The sequence below is a fragment of the Muntiacus reevesi genome, chromosome 15 (assembly GCF_963930625.1).
Source record: "Muntiacus reevesi chromosome 15, mMunRee1.1, whole genome shotgun sequence".
Classification (NCBI taxonomy): Eukaryota; Metazoa; Chordata; class Mammalia; order Artiodactyla; family Cervidae; genus Muntiacus; species Muntiacus reevesi.
The window spans coordinates 42288747-42311490 of NC_089263.1; the positions used below are offsets into that span (position 1 = coordinate 42288747).

Genomic DNA, 22744 nt, shown 5'->3' on the forward strand with positions numbered 1-22744 from the left:
CCATCTGCAGTGATTTTGGAGCCCAAAAAATAAAGTCTCTCACTGTTTCCATTGTTTCCCCATCTATTTGCCATGAAGTGATGGGACTGGATACTGTGATCCTCATTTTTAGAATGCTGAGATTTAACCTAGGTTTTTCACTCTCCTCTTTCACTTTCATCTAAAGGCTCTTTAGTTCCTCTTTGCTTTCTGCCATAAGGGTGTATCATCTATGTATCTTAGATTACTGACATTTCTTCAGGCAATCTTGATTCCAGCTTGTGTTTCATGCAGCCCAGCATTTTGCATGATGTACTCTGCATATAAGTTAAATAAGCATGGTGATAATATACAGCCTTGACGTACTCCTTTTCCGATTTGGAACCAGTCTATTGTTCCATGTCCAGCTCTAAATATTGCTTCTTGACCTGCACACAGATCTCTCAGGAGGAGGTCGGTGGTCTGGTAATCCCATCTCTTTAAGAATTTTCCACAGCTTGTTGTGATCCACATAGCCAAAGTCTTTGGCATAGTCAATAAAGCAGAAATAGATGTTTTTCTGGAATTCTCTTGCTTTTTTGATGATCCAATGGATGTTGGCAATTTGATCTCTGGTTCCTCTGCCTATTCTAAATCCAGCTTGAAGATTTGGAAGTTCACGGTTCACATACTGTTGAAGCCTGGCTTAGAAAGTTTTGAGCATTACTTTGCTAGTGTGTGAGATGAGTGCAATAGTGTGGTAGTTTGAGCATTCTTTGGCATTGCCTTTATTTGGATTAGAATGAAAACTTTTTCAGTCCTGTGATCACTGGTGAGTTTTCCTAATTTGTTGGCATATTGAGTACAGCACTTTCACAACATCATCTTTTAGGATTTGAAATAGCTCAACTGGAATTCCATCACCTCCACTAGCTTTGTTCATAGTGATGTTTCCTAAGGCCCACTTGACTTCACATTCCAGGATGTCTGGCTCTAAGTGAGTAATCACACCATCGTGGTTATCTGGGTCATGAAGATCTTTTCTGTATAGTTCTTCTGTGTATTCTTGCCACCTCTTCTTAATATCTTCTGCTTCTGTTAGGTCCATACCATTTCTGTCCTTTATTGAGCCCATCTTTCCATGAAATATTCCCTTGGTGTCTCTAATTTTCTTGAAAAGATCTCTAGTCTCTCCCATTCTATTATTTTCCTCTATTTCTTTGCACTGATTGCTGAGGAAGGCTTTCTTATCTCTCCTGGCTATTCTTTGGAACTCTGCATTCAAATGGGTATATCTTTCCTTTTCTCCTTTGCCTTTCACTTCTCTTCTTTTCTCAGCTATTTGTAAAGAGACAATCATTTTGCCTTTTTGCATTTCTTTTTCTTGGGGATGGTCTTGATCTCTGCCTCTGTCCATAGTTCTTCAGGCACTCTGTCTATCAGATCTAATCCCTTGAATCTATTTGTCACTTCTACTGTATAATTGTAAGGGATTTGATTTACTGAGCATGGCCTTGCCCATCAGAACAAGACCCAGTTTCCCCTCAGTCAGTCTCTGCCATCAGAAAGCTTCCATCAGCCTCTAATCCTTATCCATCAGAGGGCAGACAGAATAAAAACCACAATTACAGAAAACAAACCAAACTGATCACATGGACCACAGCCTTGTCTAACTCAATGAAAACTATGAGCCATGTCATGTAGGGCCACCCAAGACAGACAGGTCATGGTGGAGAGTTCTCCCAAAACGTGATCCACTAGAGAAGGAATGGCAAGCCACTTCAGTATTCTTGCCTTGAGGACCCCATAAACAGTATGAAAAGACAAGAAGACAGGACACTGAAAGATGAACTCCCCAGGTCGGTAGGTGTCCAATATGCTACTGGAGAAATAACTCCAGAAAGAATGAAGAGACAGAATCAAAGGAAAACCAACACCCAGTTGTGGATGTGACTGGTGATGGAAGTAAAGTCCAATGTTGTAAAGAGCAATATTGCATAGGAACCTGGAGTGTTAGGTCTATGGAATCAAGGCAAATTGGAAGTGGTCAAACAGGAGATGGCAAGAGTGAACATTGACATTTTAGGAATCAGAGAATTAAAATGGACTGGAATGGGTGAATTTAACTGAGATGGCCATTATATCTACTACCATGGGCAAGAATCCCTTAGAAGAAATGGAGTAGCCATCATAGTCAACAAGAGAGTCCAAAATGCAGTACTTGGATGCAATCTCAAAAATGACAGAATGATCTCTGTTTGTTTTCAAGGTAAACCATTCAGTATCAGAGTAATCCAAGTCTATGCCCTGACCAATAATGCTGAAGAAGCTGAAGTTGAATGGTTCTATGAGGACCTACAAGACCTTCTAGAACTAGTAACCAAACAGATAGATGTCCTTTTCATTATAGGGGACTGGAATGCAAAAGTAGAAAGTCAAGAGATATCTGGAGTAACAGGCAAATTTGGCCTTGGAGTACAAAATGAAGCAGGGCAAAGGCTAAGAGTTTTGCCAAGAGAACACACTGGTCATAGCAAACACCCTCTTCCAACAACACAAGAGAAGACTCTACACATGGACATCGCCAGATGGTCAATACCAAAATCAGGTTGATTATATTCTTTGCAGCCAAAGATGGAGAAGCTCTATACAGTCAGCAAAAACAAGACTGGGAGCTGACTGTGGCTCAGATCATGAATTCCCTACTGCCAAATTCAGACTTAAATTGAAGAAAGTAGGGAAAACCACTAGACCATTCAGGTATGACCTAAATCAAATCCTTTACAATTATACAGTGGAAGTAAGTGAAAATTTTAATAATTGTATTAACTGGTATAACTTTTTATATCAAGAACTTTGACTTGTATGGCAAAAACCATCACAATATTGTAATTATCCTGAAATTAAAATAAATAAATAAATTTTATAAAAAGGAAGAAAAAAAGAACTTTGACTAATTATTTGACTAATTTCCTATTTTGTTGCTGTTGTTCAGTTGCTAACTCATGTCCGACTTTGTAACCACATGGACTGTAGCTTGCCGAGCTCATCTGTCTTCCACTATCTCCCAGAGTTTGCTCAAATTCTTGTCTATTAAGTAGATGATGCTATCTAACTGGAGAAGGCAATAGCAACCAACTCCAGGATTCTTGCCAGGAAAATCCCACGGACGGAGGACCTTGGTAGGCTGCAGTCCATGGGGTTGCTAAGAGTCAGACACTACTGAGCGACTTCACTTTCACTTATCACTTTCATGCATTGGAGAAGGAAATGGCAACCCACTCCAGTGTTTTTGCCTGGAGAATCCCAGGGAAGGGGGAGCCTGGTGGGCTGCCATCTTTGGGGTCGCACAGAGTTGGACATGCATGAAGTGACTTAGCAGCAGCAGCAGCTATCTAATCATCTCAACTTCTGCCACCACCTTCTCCTTCTGCTTTCAATCTTTCCCAGCATCATGGTCTTTTCCAATCAGTAAGCTCTTCCCATCTGGTGGCCAAAGAATTGGAGCTTTAGCAGTAGTCCTTCCAATGAACATTCAAGGTTGATTTCCTTTAGGATTCACTGGTTTGATATCCTTGCAGTCCAAGGAACTCTCAAGGGTCTTCTCCAGTCCTATAATTTGATACTATCAATTCTTCAGTCTTTAGCCATCTTTACGATCCAACTCCCACATTTGTACATGACTACTTGAAAAACCATCAGTTCAGTTCAGTTCAGTCACTCGGTCGTGTACGACTCTTTGCGACCGAATGAATATCAGCACGCCAGGCCTCCCTGTCCATCACCAACTCCCGGAGTTTACTCAAATTCATGTCCATTGAGTCGGTGATGCCATCCAACCATCTCATCTTCTGTTGTCCCCTTCTCCTCCTGCCCCCAATTCCTCCCAGCATCAGGGTCTTTTCCAATGAGTCAACTCTTTGCATGAGGTGGCCAAAGTACTGCAGTTTCAGCTTCAGCATCAGTCCTTCCAGTGAACATCCAGGACTGATTTTAGGATGGACTGGTTGGATCTCCTTGCAGTCCAAGGGGCTCTCAAGAGTCTTCTCCAACACCATAGTTCAAAAGCATCAAGCATTCGGCGCTCAGCTTTCTTCACCATCCAACTCTCACATCCATACATGACCACTGGAAAAACCTTGACTAGATGGAACTTTGTTTGCAAAGTAATGTCTCTGCTTTTTAATATGCTATCTAGGTTGGTCATAATTTTCCTTCCAAGGAGTATGCGTCTTTTAATTTCATGGCTGCAATCACCATCTGCAGTGATTTTGGAGCCCAGAAAAATAAAGTCTAACACTGTTTCCACTGTCTCCACATCTAATTCCCATGAAGTGATGGGACCAGATGCCATGATCTTAGTTTTCTGAATGTTGAAAGCTTTAAGCCAACTTTTTCACTCACCTCTTTCACTTTCATCAAGAAGCTTTTTAGTTCCTCTTTCTCTTCACTTTCTGCCATAAGGGTGGTGTCATCTGCATATCTGAGGTTATTGACATTTCTCCCAGCAATCTTGATTCCAGTTTGCGCTTCTTCCAGCCCAGCATTTCTCATGATGTACTCTGCATATAAGTTAAATAAGCAGGGTGACAATATACAGCCTTGACATACTCCTTTTCCTATTTGGAACCAATCTGTTGTTCCATGTCCAGTTCTAACTGTTGCTTCCTGACCTGCATACAGGTTTCTCAAGAGGCAGGTCAGGTGGTCTGGTACTCCCATCTCTTTAAGAATTATCCACAGTTTACTGTGATCCACACAGTCAAAGGATTTGGCATAGTCAATAAAGCAGAAATAGATGTTTTTCTGGAACTCTCTTGCTTTTTCGATGATCCAGCAGATGTTGGCAATTTGGTCTCTGGTTCCTCTGCCTTTCCTAAAACGAGCTTGAACATCTGGAATATCACAGTTCATGTATTGCTGAAGCCTGACTTGGAGAGTTTTGAGCATTACTTTACTAGCATGTGAGATGAGTGCAATTGTGTGGTAGTTTGAGCATTCTTTGAGATTGCCTTTCTTTGGGATTGGAATGAAAACTGACCTTTCCCAGTCCTGTGGCCACTGCTGAGTTTTCCAAATTTGCTGGCATATTGAATGCAGCACCTTCACAGCATCATCTTTCAGGATTTGAAAGAGCTCAAGTGGAATTCCAACACCTCCACTAGCTTTGTTCGTAGTGATGCTTTCTAAGGCCCACTTGACTTCACAATCCAGGATGTCTGGCTCTAGGTGAGTGATCACACCATTGTGATTATCTGAGTCATGAAGATCTTTTTTGTACAGTTCTTCTGTGTATTCTTGCCACCTCTTCTTAACATCTTCTGCTTCTGTTAGGTCCATGCCATTTCTGTCCTTTATTGAGCCCATCTTTGCATGGAATGTTCCCTTGGTATCTCTGATTTTCTTGAAGAGATCTCTAGTCTTTCCCATTCGGTTGTTTTCCTCTATTTCTTTGCATTGATCACTGAGGAAGGCTTTCTTATCTCTCCTTTCTATTCTTTGAAACTGCATTCAAATGGGAATATCTTTCCTTTTCTCCTTTGCTTTTCATTTCTCTTCTTTTCACAGCTATTTGTAAGGCCTCCTCAGACAACCATTTTGCCCTTTTGCATTTCTTTTCCATGGGGATGGTCTTGATCCCTGTCTCCTGTACAATGTCATGAACCTCTGTCCATAGTTCATCAGGCACTCTGTCTATCAGATCTAGTTCCTTAAATCTATTTCTCACTTCCACTGTATAGTCATAAGGAAATTGATTTAGGTCATACCTGAATGGTCTAGTGGTTTTCCCTACTTTCTTCAATTTAAGTCTGAATTTGGCAATAAGGAGTTCATGATCTGAGCCACAGTCAGCTCCCAGTCTTGTTTTTGCTGACTGTATAGAGCTTCTCCATCTTTGGCTGCAAAGAATATAATCAATCTGATTTTGGTGTTGACCATCTGGTGATGTCCATGTGTAGAGTCTTCTCTTGTGTTGTTGGAAGAGGGTGTTTGCTATGACCAGTGTGTTCTCTTGGCAAAACTCTTACCCTTTGCCCTGCTTCATTCCGTACTCCAAGGCCAAATTTGCCTGTTACTCCAGGTATCTCTTGACTTCCTAATTTTGCATTCCAGTCCCCTATAATGAAAAGGAAATCTTTTTTGGGTGTTAGTTCTAGAAGGTCTTGTAGGTCTTCATAGAACCGTTCAACTTCAGCTTCTTCAGCTGGTTGGGGCATAGGCTTGGATTATCGTGATATTAAATGGTTTATCTTGGAAACAAACAGAGATCATTCTGTCATTTTTGAGATTGCATCCAAGTACTGCATTTCAGACTCTTTTGTTGATCATGATAGCTACTCCATTTCTTCTAAGGGATTCTTGCCCATAGTAGTAGATGTAATGGCCATCTGAGTTAAATTCACCCATTCCAGTCCATTTTAGTTCGCTGATTCCTAGAAGGTCAACATTCACTCTTGCCATCTCCTATTTGGCCACTTCCAATTTGCCTTGATTCATGGACCTAACATTCCTATGCAATATTGCTCTTTACAGCATCAGACCTTGCTTCTATCACCAGTCACATCCACAACTGGGTACTGTTTTTGCTTTGACTCCATCCCTTCATTCTTTCTGGAGTTATTTCTCCACTGATCTCCAGTAGCATATTGGGCACCTACCCACCTGGAGAGTTCCTCTCTCAGTGTCCTATCATTTTTCCTTTCCATACTGTTCATGGGGTTCTCAAGGCAAGAATACTGAAGTGGTTTGTCACTCCCCTCTCCAGTGGACCACATTCTATCAGACCTCCTCCCCATGACCCATCCATCTTGGGTGGCCCCACACAGAATGGCTTAGTTTCATTGAGTTAGACAAGGTTGTGGTCCATGTGACCAGATTGGCTAGTTTTCTGTGATTATCGTTTCAGTGTGTCTGCCCTTTGATGCCCTCTCGGATTACCTACCATCTTACTTGGGTTTCTCTTACCTTGGACATGGGATATCTCTTTACAGCTGCTCCAGCAAAGCGCAGCCGCAGCTCCTTACCTTGGATGAGGGGTATCTCCTCACAGCCGCCCCTCCTGACCTTGAACGTGGAGTAGCTACCATAGCTTTGACTATATGGACCTTTGTCAGCAAGGTGATGTCTCTGCTTTCTAATACACTGTCTAGGATTGTCACAGTTTTCCTTCCAAGGAAACAATTTCCTATTTAGAACAGCATAAATCCTATGTTACTGCTTTAACTATGGTACCACAGCAAAAGTAGGAGATAGAGTAAAATGAATTATGCAAAATGATGCTAAAATTTTACTTCTTGAGAAATACTTATTTCAGGTATTTCAAAGAACATATTCAAGAAATAGAGGAAAACAATAGAATGGGAGAGACTAGAGATCTCTTTCTCTTTAAAGAAAATTAGAGATACCAAGGGAACATTTCATGTAAAGATGGGCACAATAAAGGACAGAAATGGTATGGACCTAATAAAAGATATTAAGAAGAGGTGGCAAGAATACACAGAAAAACTGTACAAAAAAGATCTCCATGACTCAGATAACCATGATGGTGTGATCACTCACCTAGAACCAGACATTCTGGAATGCAAAGTAAAGTGAACCTTAGGAAGCATCACTGTGAGCAAAGCTAGTGGAGGTGATGGAATTTTAGTTGAGCTATTTCAAATCCTAAAAGATGATGCTGTGAAACTGCTGTACTCAATATGCCAACAGATTTGGAAAACTCAGCAGTGGCCACAGGACTGAAAAAGGTCAGTTTTCATCCCAATCCCAAAGAATGCTCAAACTACACACAATTTCACTCATCTCACACACTAGCAAAGTAATGATCAAAATTCTCCAAGTCAGGCTTCAACAGTATGTGAACCGTGAACTTCCAAATCTTCAAGTTGGATTTAGAAAAGGCAGAGGAACCAGAAATCAAATTGCCAACATCAGTTGGATCATAGAACAAGCAAGATAATTCCAGAAAAACATCTGCTTCATTGACTGTGCTAAAGCCTTTGACTGTGTGGATCACAACTGTGGAAAATTCTTCAAGAGATGGGAATACCAGACTACCTTACCTGCCTGAGAAACATGTATGCAGATCAAGAATTAACAGCTAGAATCAGACATGGAACAACGAACTGGTTCCAAATCGGAAAAGGAGTACGTCAAGGGTGTATATTGTCACCATGCTTATTTAACTCATATGCAGAATACATCATGCAAAATGCTGGGCTGCATGAAGCACATGCTGGAATCAAGATTGCCTGCAGAAATGTCAGTAACCTAAGATACATAGACGATGCACCCTTATGGCAGAAAGCAAAGAGGAACTAAAGAACATTTTGATGAAAGTGAAAGAGGGGAGTGAAAAAGCTTGCTTAAATCTCAACATTCAAAAAATGAGAATCATAGCATCCAGTCCCATCACTTCATGGCAAATATATGGGGAAACAATAGAAACAGTGAGAAACTTTATTTTTTGGGCTCCAAAATCACTGCAGATGGTGACTGCAGCCATGAAATTAAAAGACGCTTGCTCCTTGGAAAGAAAGCTATGACCAAACTAGACAGCTTATTAAAAAGCAGAGACATTATTTTGCCAACAAAGGTCCATCTAGTCAAAGCTATGGTTTTTCCAGTAGTCATGTACGGATGTGAGAGTTGGATCATAAAGAAAACTGAGTGCTGAACAACTGATGCTCTTGAACTGTGGTTTTGGAGAAGACTTTTTTTTTTTTTTTTGCCCGTGTCCTCACTCCCGACCCTTGTGCCCCTCCTCTCAGCGCCCAGTTCACCCACCTCACTTTACAGAACAGTCCTGAAGCTTAATCAAATAAAGCTATTGTACATGACATTTACATTAGAAAAAGATAGCTGGGTGTGGGAAAGCCAGGTGTGTTGTTCCCTTTAAGTGAAGTCAGCTCCACAGTTGGGACATTTTTGTTTCCTCAAGGCGAAACAGCAGATGAACCCAAAGGGCAACTTTGGGTTCATCCACAACATCATCCAAGACGATGGCCAAGAAGATGCCCAGGAAGGTGAACAAGTCCTCCAGAACCCCGACCCTGCAGACTGGGCAGCCTCCAACCACAACGATGGAATTGGCAGGATACTGGGTGACAGTCCAACTGTGGTTGTTATAGACCCTGTGGTGGTGGGTGAGTATCCCTCCGCTCATCCCAGGGCCATCGTGAGAAGCAAGCACTGGCATCCCCCAACTGCTTAAAGAGGAAACCCAGGCACAGAGAGGTGGCGTGGCCTTTCCACGGTCCCCAAGCCATGGAAGGTGGGTCTCTGGATGGAGAAGACTCTTGAGAGTCCCTTGGACTACATGGAAACCCAACCAGTTCATCCTAAAGGAAATCAGTCCTGAATATTCATTGGACTCCAATACTTTGGCCACCTGATGTGAAGAACTGACTCATTTGAAAAGACTCTGATGCTGGGAAAGATTGAAGGCAGGAGGAGAAGGGGATGACAGAGGATGAGATGGTTGGATGGCATCACCAACTCAATGGACGTGAGTTTGAGTAAGCTCCAGGAGTTGGTGATGGACAGGGAAGCCTGGCATGCTGCAGTTCATGGGATCACAAAGAGTCAGACACAACTGAGCAACTGAACTGATGGACTGACTGACTATTTCAGGTGTGAGAGGGCCAAATCCAAACTCAAAAACAATCCAATAAATGCATCGTTTCCAAAAATATATTAAATAATGCCATTTGCAGCAACATGGCGGGACCCAGAGATAACCATACTAAGTTAAGTCACAGAAAGAAAAATACCATATGATGTCACTTAAGTGAAATCTTAAAAAAAAATGATACAAATGAACTTATTTACAAAGCAGAAACTGACTCACAGACATAGGAAACAAACTTACGGTTACCAAAGGAAAAAAGTAGGGTAGGGAGGGATAAATTGGAAATTTGGGATTAACAAACACTATTATATATAATATAGATATTAACAACAAGGACCTATTGTATAGCATAGAGAACTACATTGAATATCTTAAATGACCTACAGTGGAAAAGAATCTAAAAAAGGATAGATGGACAATCAATTCAGTTCAGTCTTTCAGTCTTGTCCAACTCTTTGCAACCCCATGGACTGCAGTCTTTCCTAGCATCAGGGTCTTTTCCAATGAGTCAGTTTGTTGCATCAAGTAGACAAAGTATTGGCATTTTAGATGTGTATAATTGAATCCCTTTGCTGTATACCTGAAATATTGTAAGACAACTATACTTCAATTAAAAAATAAGATTTTTTTTTAATTTTAAAAAGTCAAAAGAAAATATGAAATCATGAAGAATGCAACCAGTAAACTACAGGACTTGGTACTCTTCCAGGTAAAGCCTAGAACAAATTATTTAATGAATGAATTGTGAGAACAGAAAATAACAAAGCAGCTAATTTTCATATGAAAGGCACTGTACCAAGTGCTTTCCATATACCATTATGTCATCTCATCTAATCCTTACCACATGCAGTAGGCATTGTTCTCACTCAGTAACAGAGCTGGGACTAGAACCCAGGGACCACTAACTCCAGAGTTTACGTTCTTAAACAAACACTATGCCCCCTTTACACAAAGGGATACAGTAATTCTTGGGATCCAGTTTGGATTTACCAAGAACAAGCCATGCCTAAATTTTATTACTCCTTTAAATGGAACTTCTAAACTAACAAACCTGAGAAATAGGATAGATCCGATTTCAGCAAAGAATTGACAAGACTTTTATTATTGAAGAGAATAACTCGCTTGAGATGCAATCCTGAAGAGAGGCCACAAAGGATGGAGATAATCAGGTGTTGGAATGCGATAGTGGAAACTGAAGCTTCAGATGAAGGGCAGCAATGGATTTCTCCATAGGGTGTCCAAGTATCTTGTGAATTTTTCCCTATACTTGAACCCCAGCAATGAAACTCTTTCACACCAGTCCCCAGTTTGTTGTTGTTCAGTCGTTCAGTTGTGTCCACCTCTTTGCGACCCCAAGGACTACAGCACACCAGGCTTCCCTGTCCTTCACCTTCTCCAGGAGCTTGCTCAAACTTATGTCCATCAAGTCAGTGATGTCATCCAACCATCTCATTCTCTGTTGTCCCCTTCTCCTCCTGCCTTCAATCTTCCCAGCATCCAGGTCTTTTCCAATGAGTCAGCTCTTCACATCAGGTGGTCAGACTATTGGAGCTCCAGCTTCAGCATCAGTCCTTCCAATGAATATTCAGGATTAATTTATTTTAGGATGGACTGGTTGGATCCCCTTGCAGTCTAAGGGACTCTCAAGAGTCTTTTCCATCACCCCAGCCCCAAAGCATCAATTCTTCAGCATTCAGCCTTCTTTATGGTCCAACTCTCACATCTAGACATGACTATTAGAAAAACCATAGCTTTGACTAGATAGACCTTTGTTGGCAAAATAATGTCTCTGCTGCTTAATACGTTGTCTAAGTTTGTCAGATATTCTTCCAAAGAGCAAATGTCTTTTAAATTCATGGCTGCAGTCACCATCTGCAGTGATTCTAGAGCCCCAAAAAATAAAGTCTGTCACTGTTTCCATTGTTTCCCCATCTATTTGTTATGAAGTGATGGGACCAGATGCCAGGATCTTCATTTTTTGAATGCTGGATTTTAAGCCAGCTTTTTCACTCTCCTCTTTCACCTTCATCAAGAGGTTCTTTAGTTCCTCTTCACTTTCTGCCATAAGGGTGGTGTCATCTGCTTATTTCTCCCTGCAATCTTGATTCCAGCTTGTGCTTCATCCAGCCTGGCATTTCCTGATGTACTCCGCATGTAAGTTATATAAGCAGGGTGACAATATACAGCCTTGATGTACTCCTTTCCCAATTTGGAACCAATCTGTTGTTCCATGTCTGGTTCTAACTGTTAATTCTTGGCCTGCATACAGGTTTTTCAGGAGGCAGGTAAAGGTAGTCTGGTATTCCCATCTCTTGAAGAATTTTCCACAGTTGTGATCCACACAGTCAAAGGTTTTAGCATAGCCAATGAAGCAGATGTTTTCTGGAATTATCTTGCTTGTTCTATGATCCAACTGATGTTGGCAATTTGATTTCTGGTTCCTCTGCCTTTTCTAAATCCAGCTTGAAGATTTGGAAGTTCACGGTTCACGTACTGTTGAAGCCTGGCTTGGAGAATTCTGAGAATTACTTTGCTACGTGTGAAATGAGTGCAATTGGGGCGTGACAAACTATAGCACAACTAATCCTGACCTCAAACAGATGGCCTGGAGAGACTTGTGAGAATATTCCACCAAGGAGGCAGCAGAGAGCAGCAGGTGACTCCAAGCAGAGTCTGTCCCCCAGGGCCAACTCAGTCCTCAGCCAATGGCACCCAGGTAAGGCCCAAAATCTCAGAGTATGCAAACACAGAGCTTCAGAAACTGCCCCTTCTTAGTCTCACTTGACCCAGCTGCACCACCACAACCAATGATACTGCCAAGGCAAATGGCTGGAAAAGGGAGGTGGCAGGAAAAAGCAATTTAGTATTCACAGATTGAGGGTCAAGTTAGGGAGAGGGCAGGGCTTCACTTGCTGTAACACAACTTGTTTTTCAGGTTCTGAAAACTTTCACCCTTTTCAGCTTTGCTTCATATCCATGACTAAAGGAATTTTAAATGGAGATTTAACACAGATAAATGTATCCTAAGAGATTTGCTTCAAAAGGCTCCTCTTGTCTCTCAGACCTGAAAGCTCAGAAAGAAGCTATGAGGCTATGGAGCCTGCAAGTGAAGTTTCCTTCCTGTCCACCCAAACTCTTAAAGGCCACAGAAAGATTTGCTTTAAGTTACAGATTCCTGGGCCCCAACCACTCTTCAGAGCATCCTAACTTTGAGAATCCTGAAATTTAATAACTGTTGACACCTGAGCAGTGGACGATGATGTGTGAGTTGAAGGACCCAAGAATTCTAGGTCATTGTGTGTACTTAAAAAATATTCACAACCTAAAAACTGTGAGTTATATTTTATTTGATGGGAATTTTTTAGGACTTCAAACCCAGGAGACAGCATCTCAAGTAACCCTTAGAGAACTGCTCCAAGGAGGTGAGGGGAGGAGCCAGGTTACATAGAAGTTTTGCAACAAAGGACAGGTAGTCTGAACATCAAACAATTATTAATTAAAGAAAACCAGGTATCCCAATTTAAGGAATTTACTGCTTTTCTATGATTGGGAAGATGCAAGAATCTGGGCTCACTGGAATCTCTCCTTTGATATGCACCTCAGCTATCTGGGCCCAATATCCTGTGTTTTCACATCCTGAGCTTCCTCGGGGCTTTCCCCGATAGCTCAGTTGGTAAAGAATCCACCTACAATGCGGGAGACCTGGGTTCCATCCCTGGGTTGGGAAGATCCCCAAAGAAGAGAAAGGTTACCCACTCCAGGATTTTGGCCTGGAGAATTCCATGGACTGTATAGTCCATGGGGCCACAAAGAGTCGGACACAACTGAGCGACTTTCATTTCACATCCTGAGCTTCCTCAGGGCTTACCTCAGGAAGTGGGTGGAGTCTGACGCTGCTAGATGGCAGGTATTCTTTCCTTCCTGAGTTCCCTCAGGGCTTACCAGCTCACCATCTGTGGTGGCTGTAATTACTGAGACTGTAACATCCTTTGTTTACTGATGTGGCAAGAAGTATTCCATTTCTCAATTGTTACATTGGCCAACAATATGAGGCCCAGAATGAGGGCTCTGACCTGCTAGGAGTTCAGGTTTGAATCCAATGGATGATCCCACTTGTACAAGAAAACTTCTTATGACTACAGAACAAGGTCTCCCCTCAACCATATAGGAACAGACTTCAGTTTGCCAGGACCACAGTTTGTCTTTATAACAGATGCCTGGAAAACTTTACTTATATTGGGGTTTTAAAATGGCTGGGGAGTGACTTGCATATAACCTAGATAACTGCAGTTTTCCTCTTTTTTGTAGATCAACCTCACACAAATCTCATGTGGAATCTAACAAACCCAATTCCAAAGGCTCTTCCAGTGAAAAGGTACTAACCACCCCCTCACATTTCTCTTTCCCTCTCCCCTCAGCCAAAATTCCCTTAGTCTAGCCCAAAAAAGTCACCTTCAACTAAAGGGTAGTTCTCTCAGGAAAGCTGATGGCCCCCACATTTAAAACTACTGCCTCTAGCAATTCAAAGGCTCTAGAAGTTAAAATTAACCCCACAAGCAATTAACCCAGTTCAGGTGACCTCCAGGAATTTGGCTTTTTTTTTTTTTTTAAATCTGAGGTAATTCAGTCCCAGTATAGGGGGAAAAAAATCTTTGAACTAAAATCCATAATCTCCAACATTCCTAATTTTTTATATTAATCAAGACTATTCATCCATATCTCAACCAGAAAGTAAAAAGGCCAAACTAAAGAAGTCTTCCCACCTTAATCTTTCCACGGATTTAATTTTAGACGATACCCAGAAGCTCTTGGATCTGTCTATTTAATCTAAGTGCGACTGGACTACTAAGAAGACCTCCTATGTTAATCTGACCAACAGTCCAGAAAGATTCTTCTGGCAGTTTTTCTCAACAACCTTCTCTCATTATAGACACCAAGGGGAAGCTGCACATTATTCATATCTAGTCTTTAAAACAAAGGTGGCTATAGTCTACTGGCAGCTCCCAACAATAGACACAGCCCAAAGTAGACCCAATGCTAAAGGTGTGAGGGCCTCCAGGGCCATCCCATGTGAGAACTCAGGATTCCTCCCAGCTCAAAACTCCATAGCGTTTCTGAAGCACTGTAAGCATTGGCAGTGGGGGTGGGGGAGTCTCTAATGCCCTTTGTGGCCTTCAGGCATGTAAGAGCTGTGGGCGAGGGGGGTTGAAACTCTTTTTTTTTTTTTTCACATGAAATTGATTGATGAAATTGATTTCACATTAAATCACTGTGGCATCCAGTTTCTATTCACAAAGAAAAAGCTCCAGTCCATCTTTTAATTTTTTTGAAAAATTCCTGACATTACAGAACTAAACTGAAATGTATTAATATTCCACTCTTACATTTCCATGACAAACAAACAAAAAAAAAATTCATGAGCCAAAAAAAAAAAAAAAAAAAAAAACAGGGAGAAGCTTATAAAACTAAATATGGATCTCAGCATTAACAGCTGAACAGAGAAAGGAATTAAAATGCTTTAATTAAAAAATCATGAGTGGATGATAAAGTGTGTAGAAACTGAAAATTTACAAACTATTTAAAACCTGGAATTGCTGACTGTTCAGAAACTACACAGATGGATCATGGGTGGTGGTGAACAGCAGAAAGGGATTATGGATGAATCTGCATTGTTCTAGCTGCTCCCCGAGACTCTTAATAGCAAACCATTTAAGACCTTTAAAGTTCTCACTAGGAATAAGAATCTTCTAGCCAACTAAACTTCCCACTCATCCTGTCAATTAGTTTCCAAACGAATCATTTGTAACAGCCCATCTGGGAAGCATGTCCTGATGACACTCTCACTGAAAGGCCCCTGGGTCCCCTCAAATATTTTCTTGGCTATTGTTCCAATCCGGCCTGCTGAGCCTTGTCTGTACAGTCTTTTGGTAACAGGAACCAAGACATCCTCACCATGCAGCTGGTTCCTGGATAAACATTCCCTTCCCTTCCTCGGATGCACTAGAATAAGAAGCCCATAAATCTTCCCATTAAGGATCAGCCTGCTACACCTTATCTCAGTTCAGATTAATTAGGTCAAATTGATGGTATTAATAAATCAAGACGTGTAGAATCACAAAACCTTTAAACGCAAAAAGAATTGGTTGCATTGTTTTTCCTAACCCTTAGAGTATTTTGGAATCTGCTCTTCAATGCTTTAGAAATCCTGCAATGTGGCAGAATGAGGACAAAAATGCAAGTGTCTTGGACTTCCCTGGTGGAGCAGTGGATAAGAATCTGCCTGCCAATTCTTCTCCCCATTTCCAGGGGACGTGGGTTTTGTTAGGTAGTTAGAATAGGGAAAAGGAGTCCAAAATGGTGGTGGCTAAAAGACCTGGGCTCTCTCTCCCACACGATGGGGCGCTCTTCTCTTCCCGTCTTTGGATCGAAGTGCCCTCACACCTCAAAGATGGATTTTCCTGCTATCATCTAAATAAATAGAGCTGTAACACTGAGCTGTAACAGTGATTTATTTAAGAGCTATAACACACGGTCTGTCCTCTGAGAACTGTGACCCGCCAAGGGGCTTTAATGTCCGTCACTCCAAATCTTTGTTGTGATGAGACAAAGAACCGAGGAGCATACACTCGTGTGACAGTTTGATCTCTGATCTGGGAAGAATCAACATGCCACAGAACAACTAAGCCCGGGTGCCACAGCTACTGAGTCTGCATGCTGCAACTACTGAAGACTACATGTCTAGAGCCTATGCTCTGCAACAGAAGCCATCTCAGTGAGAAGCCCTCACACTACAATAAAGAATAGTCCAATAGAGAAAGCCTGCACAAAGCAACTAAGACCCAATGCAGCCAATAAAATAATTTTTTTAAAAGAAATGCAAGTGTCCTGATCACCAACCCAGGCTCCCATATCATCCATAAGTTACTGCAGATCTAGTTGGTCCAAGATTTCTGGCCTTTTTCTTATCCTGATTTCTGATACAAAATTGTGATAATTGTGATAAAGAAAACATAATTTATCATGTTACATCCAGTTAACAAAAGTGAAACCACTTTTAAGCTGTTTGTGGGTATTTCTTTCATTCATTCATTCAGTGGTTCAACAAATATGTATGCCAGGCTCTAAAGAGACATCAGAGAATGGACAGACCTCTGCCACTAGTGGAGGAATCTGGACAAATAAATTGGCCATGATAGTATAACAAGATAACCTGGTGATAAAGGAAGTTCAAAAGGGGCACAGTAAATTCTTAAAAGCCAGTGGGTCAAGGGAGAAGAGGAATCAACTGGGGAAAGACCTGGTGGTCCAGTGGTTAAGACTCTGTGCTTCCAATACAGGGGGCATGGGTTTGATCTCTGCTCAGTCTGGAACTAAGATCCTACTTGCCGCAACTGAGACCTGACACAACCTAATAAGTCAATATTTGGGGGGGGAGGGGAAGTAGGGAAATCATGATACCAACTCATTTTTCAACAAAATCTAATTATCTTAAATAATAGAAATTGTGGAGTATAACTTTAATAAGAGGGTTGGTATTTTTTATTTAAAAATCAGCTCTCCTTTCCTTATCCACATCATTGAAGGGCTTTTTTGGGGGGGGAATGGGGGCCATGGGGGTGTTTGCTTGTTTCTTTTTGGATTTTTCTGGCCAGGTCATGGGGCTTGTGGGATCTTAGTTGATACTTTAGACAGAGTTGACAATGATTCTTTATCCTCTAAACTTCCTTCTAAGGCAGACTAAGATTAGGGTTAGACAAAGGTTTTATTATTCCTACAAGCAACTTTTTGAGAGTTGAAACAATGTAAACTTCTTCTCTGGAGCATTTTCCCTCCTATCAGCAGATAATAATATGCCACTGAAAACCAACACTGACTTTTCTTGAGGGAAACCTCACCTCAAGGCCCATCTCACCTCCTGCTTTGATAACTGTTTCCAAGGAAAAGAAAATCCTATGAATGTAGTGGGATCACAGACACAAGGAAAGAAACATTAACCACTTTATTGATTTCTGAGATTTGAAGGCTATTAATTTTTTTCCCTGTTGACAGCTTGCTGCAGCTGCTGCTAAGTCACTTCAGTCGTGTCCGACTCTGTGCAACCCCATAGACGGCAGCCCGCCAGGCTCTGCCGTCCCTGGGATTCTCCAGGCAAGAATACTGGAGTGAGTTGCCATTTCTTTCTCCAACTTAGGAAGACCCAAAATAGCAAAAATCCTTTCATCTGGCATGCCAACTCGGATTGCTGCATGGCAGCTACCTGAAGCATTCTCCTGGGAAGGCTGAGCATTTGGTGAGACAACTCAGGTGCTCTGGTAATGACCACTGTGATCATGGAGGCTACCTCCGACACAAGATAAGAATTTGCCCTCCAGGAGGTAAGTCCTATTACAACCTACCCTGAGGCAAGTACATCCAGCAGAATTAACTAGAATCATTTGGCAAGGATGGATGACCAACAGTCAGGGCAGAATAGGAATAATTCTGGTGGCAAGGAATCTGTTCCTGAAGCTCTTTGCTAAGTCTGGGTAGCTGATTTTATGTTTTTAAGTAGATGGGGTTACTGAATCCCAGTTGGGGAGAATCTCATCCTGCTGTTTTATAGCTAAAACATGGAAAAACATCACAGAAGTTGTGATTGAATGGATTGGAGCTGTAGACTTAAGGTTTGTGTACTTTAGTACATATATAACTCACTTTTAAAAACTTAATTAAAAATAATCCTATCGGCTGTTGATGATCAGCCTGTGTTGGAGTCAACACTCTTACTGAGGGTCTTGTGGTGGTACAGTTCACTCCTCTGTCTCCACTGTCCTGTCCAGTGCCTGGTACTAACAAGCAGCCAATACATAGGAGTTGAATAAACAAATAGATGCTCCACAAGAGGAATTCTTTTTATGGTTAAAGTAACCAATAACACTTGCTTTTGCACTTTTGCAGGCCCAAATCCTCTTTGCTAGACAACAAGGTACAAAGTCTTAAGGATCTTGAAGTAGTCCAAAAGCCTTGAGCATGTTCAATGTTTCATTTCTAAGAAAAACTTACCTTCCCCATAGCCATCTAAATCAGTCAGTGCACACGTTTGCTTGTTTGTCTGTTTGGGCCTCCCAGCATCCATTTCCTCAGCTTTGGTCTCAATTCCCAGTTTACCCCCCGAGAGCCCACCCACTCTGGGTCCCCAGCTGCCCAGAGGAAGTTCACTCCACTGCCCAGCATTACAGTGAATATGTGTCCCACCTCAAGGCAATTAGCCTGGCACATTCTCCAGGCCACAGTGACTTCCTCAGTGGAGGAAATTATTTGCTAGGCTCGTGGGAAAGAGAAGCTTTCTCTTATCCTCCCCAAGACTGAGTCAGAAAGATGGCAAGTTGAAGATTCCAGAGACAGTTACACAGAGCCTTAGGAGGGGCCAGCACAGAGTAGAACCAGAGGGGCATCCTGCACGCATCACCTGAGTCCTGACTCAGGTCTCACCTGAAGCAGCTTTACCTGTGACCTTCTCAGTGACAAAAGCCAATGAACTCTTTTGCTTTGTTTATTTTAAGCTAGCTTGTTTGGGACCTGCAGTCATTCACAATAAGAAGATTCCTAACCCGTGTATCTTCCACCAAGCAAATATGAGGACATTGGTCTGACTTCTCCACCTTCATCAAAATATTGATAGGTACATCTAAGGCAGACAGAGATGCTTTACTCCAGAGACTGAATGATCAGCATCCTGACACTCCTGGGAGAGTTCAGTTGTGACATTATCTAGAGGTCCTCTTAGTTATGTGAAAAGCAACCATTCTCAGGAGGTCTGAAGTGAACTATATCAAAGGTGTCACAAATGTAGAGTAACATGGTTGAAAACCGTGATCTAAAAGGACACATCCTGTTATCCTGGGGTCTCTTACCTCTCTACCTCTCTTCTCTTCTCTTCCTCCTCTAGACCCTTTGTCTTTTCCCACTTGGTCTGTTCCACACTCTTGGGGGGAGCGTGTGGTGGGATCTTACTTCACTGGAGTAGCCTTTTCCACCTAGAATGGAGCGACCTTGGAAAATCAGCTCTTCTGTTGTTTACACGGACTGTTTCATGGCATAACTTCAATGCATTATTATGTTCCTGAATATTCTGTCGTTTCCTCTATTTCACCAAAAGTCTCCTCCTCCTGGGGAGGAATAAGCTAAAAGAGGAAATCCTGCAGTGCCTCTTAACAACAAGCAGCTGGGCCTTTCCTCTAAGAAATGAGATCAGCTCCTCCTGCTGCTGAGGGGAAGCCCTTCTCAAATACTGTTGTGCACACAGCCCGACCCACCCTCGAACCACTGACAGGAACCTTACCTAGGTCAATTGACTCCAGGGGCACTCGAAGGTCACGGAGGGCCTCTTCCTCTCTCACCGAAACAGAGAGTGTTAGGCTGCTCCTGGACCAGGAGAATGCTCTGGCTCCAAGTCAAACAAAGGTCACATCTTCCAGGTGCACGCAGCCACAGTAGCCAGGTTCTAAGTAGGAGAGGAGGGAGGTTCTTACCTACTATTTCCTGCACCCACTCCCTCCGCAGGGCTCCTTATCAACCTGCTACACACCTCTTCTGCCTGGATGTAACAATCTGCTTTTCACCTTGCTCTGCTATTCCTGGGCCACACAGCAGAGACTGTGGACCATTTTGTCTGAGGCTTGAGATAACCAACATTCTATAAGTGTTCTCCATAGAAACAAAATCCATAGCATGGGGGGGTGGGGGGGTGGGTGAAGGTGTGTCTGTCTGTGTGTGTAGGGGATGGGGGTGGCGAAGAGAAAGAGGATGGCTCGGGGCAGAGGTGGGGAGGGAATCTTAGAAATTATTTCACATGATTATGTGGTTGTTTTTCACTAGATCATAGTCAACTCTTTGCAACCACAGGGACTGTAGCCTTCCAAACTCCTCTGTCCATGGGATTTCCCATGGGATTTACCAAAGTGGGTTGCCATTTCCTTCTCCAAGGAATCTTCCTGACCCAGGGATTGAACCCTTATCTCCTGAATTGACAGGCAGATTCTTTACCGCTGAGCCACCAGGGAGGTCCTCACATGATTATAGGGACTGGCAAATTCAAATAGGGGACGAGCTGGCAATTCCAGCAAGAAGTTGATGGAACTGTAAGTAAGATGTAAGTAAGGTCCTCTTCAAGGGACCTGAGTCTTTTCTCTTAAGGCTTTCAGTTGATTGGATGACACCCATCACATTATGAAGAGTCATCTACTTTACTCAAAATCTACCAATTTAAATATTAATCAGAGCTTTCAAAAATGCCTTCATAGGGACTTCCCTAATGGTCCAGTGGCTAAGACTCCATGCTTCCAATGCACAGAGCCCAGGTTCAATCCCTGGTTAGGGAGCTAGATCCCACATGCTGCAGCTAAGACTTCTCATGCAGCAAATAAAAGATTCCATGGCAGAAGACCCACCTGGCACAGCCAAATAAATATGTTTTAAATGCCTTCATAGTAGCATCTAGACTGATACTTGACCAAACAACTGAGCACCAGAGCCCAGTCCAGCTGACACAAAATGAACCATCACAACCTGGGTCGGGGAAGCTGGTGACCACAGAACCTCTAAGTGAGAGAAAGGAGTGCATCCCCGTGGGTGCACCCCTCCCCAGTGGAAACCCTGAAATCCTTCAAAAAGCAATTTGGAAAAAGGAGGGGGAAGGGCAAAGAGTGGGAGCTCCATAGCAGTAATTGTCTAGAAGGGCCAAGCCTCACAGTCAATATTATTCTGAGCACAACACCCACCTTCTTAAGCCACTGGATAAACTCTTCATCCTCTTTAGGGTTTAGGCAATTCAATTTAGTATCATATAAATTGCTCATGAGAGACAAAAAATTACTTCAAAGAAATCTAAAGTTTCACACATACATCACTTCAATTCAGAATATTATTGTCAGTTATACTGACAATATAGTAATGTTAGTATTGCAATTTTGCAACTGTTTTAAGTGCAGAACAAAGCAAATAAACAAAACATATTGATGCTATTAGAAACCAAGATTTTTAGCATAAAAGAGATGCACATATAAAATAAAAACAGAGTTAATGGGGAAAAAATCCTGCAATGTTAAATTGGAATTGTCAATTCAAATGCATGATTATTTTCTTTAGTGAGTTTTCTACCTTTGCCCACTAAAGGGAACTAAAAGCAATGACTTCCCGGTATCAATGAGCACCACTAGCATGCAGACCTTGGTTTTTAAATACTATTCCTTATTCAAAAGCATGAGGGCTCCTCAGAGAGATGGTAGATTCCAGGGCTAGGTCAGAGAACATACAAAATGAGCCCAGGACATCTTCTGCCAGAAAGTTAAAAGTACACCAAGACCAATGGTGTTATAACCAAGAAAACACTGTTTGGCAATATTGAATAAAGTTGAGTATATGCTATGAACAAGCAATTCCACTGTTAGGTATATGTTCCCCACATCCAAAAACAAAAAAGCAAACAAAACTCAACAATATGTTCACCCAAAGACAAGTATCAGAATGTCCATAGCAGCACTGTTTTAATAGAACCCGGAATCGGCCTAAATGCCCACCAACATTAGAATGGATAAATTACAGGAGGGATGAAAAAGAACTACAACTACACACACCATAGATGAATCTCACGAGCATGATGATGAACACAGAAGCCAGACACATAAAAACACTATATGCTCTATGATCCTATTTATACAAAGTTCCCAAACAGGCAAACTGATCAAGTTTAAAAGTAAGACTCTTAGTGGTTACTCTTATGGGAAAAGATAGGAAGAGGGTGTGATGGAGGCTCCTGGGATAATGGCATTGTTCTGTTTCTTGATCTGAGAACTGGTTACACAGGTGTTTGCTCTGGGAAATTTTTGAACTATAGACTCAATCTTTTGTATATTTCTCTATGTAATTCAATTAAAGTTTTTTACTTTAAAAAAAAAGCCAGCTTGAAGGGGCTCTCACAGGCCAAATTTAGTATAATTTGAATATCAAAAAGGATAATGATTGTAGCTGGCTAGTAAATAAAAATACACGTGTCCAGGGATGGTGAGAGTATGAACAGGACAGATCTTCTTTACGAAAGAAAGTCAAATAAATGTGGAAGTGATACCAAAGCTCAAGTCCATGTGCTCGTCACACAGTGGGGCCAAACATACCAAA

The 22744-nt window shown here is 41.9% G+C and overlaps 1 non-coding gene across 1 annotated transcript; it reads left to right on the top strand.

The window, feature by feature from the left end:
* Positions 1–20876: 20876 nt before the first annotated feature.
* On the top strand, positions 20877–20949 carry TRNAW-CCA (transfer RNA tryptophan (anticodon CCA)). The gene has a single exon. It is a non-coding gene; the product is annotated as a tRNA-Trp (tRNA).
* The last annotated feature ends 1795 nt before the right edge of the window (positions 20950–22744 follow it).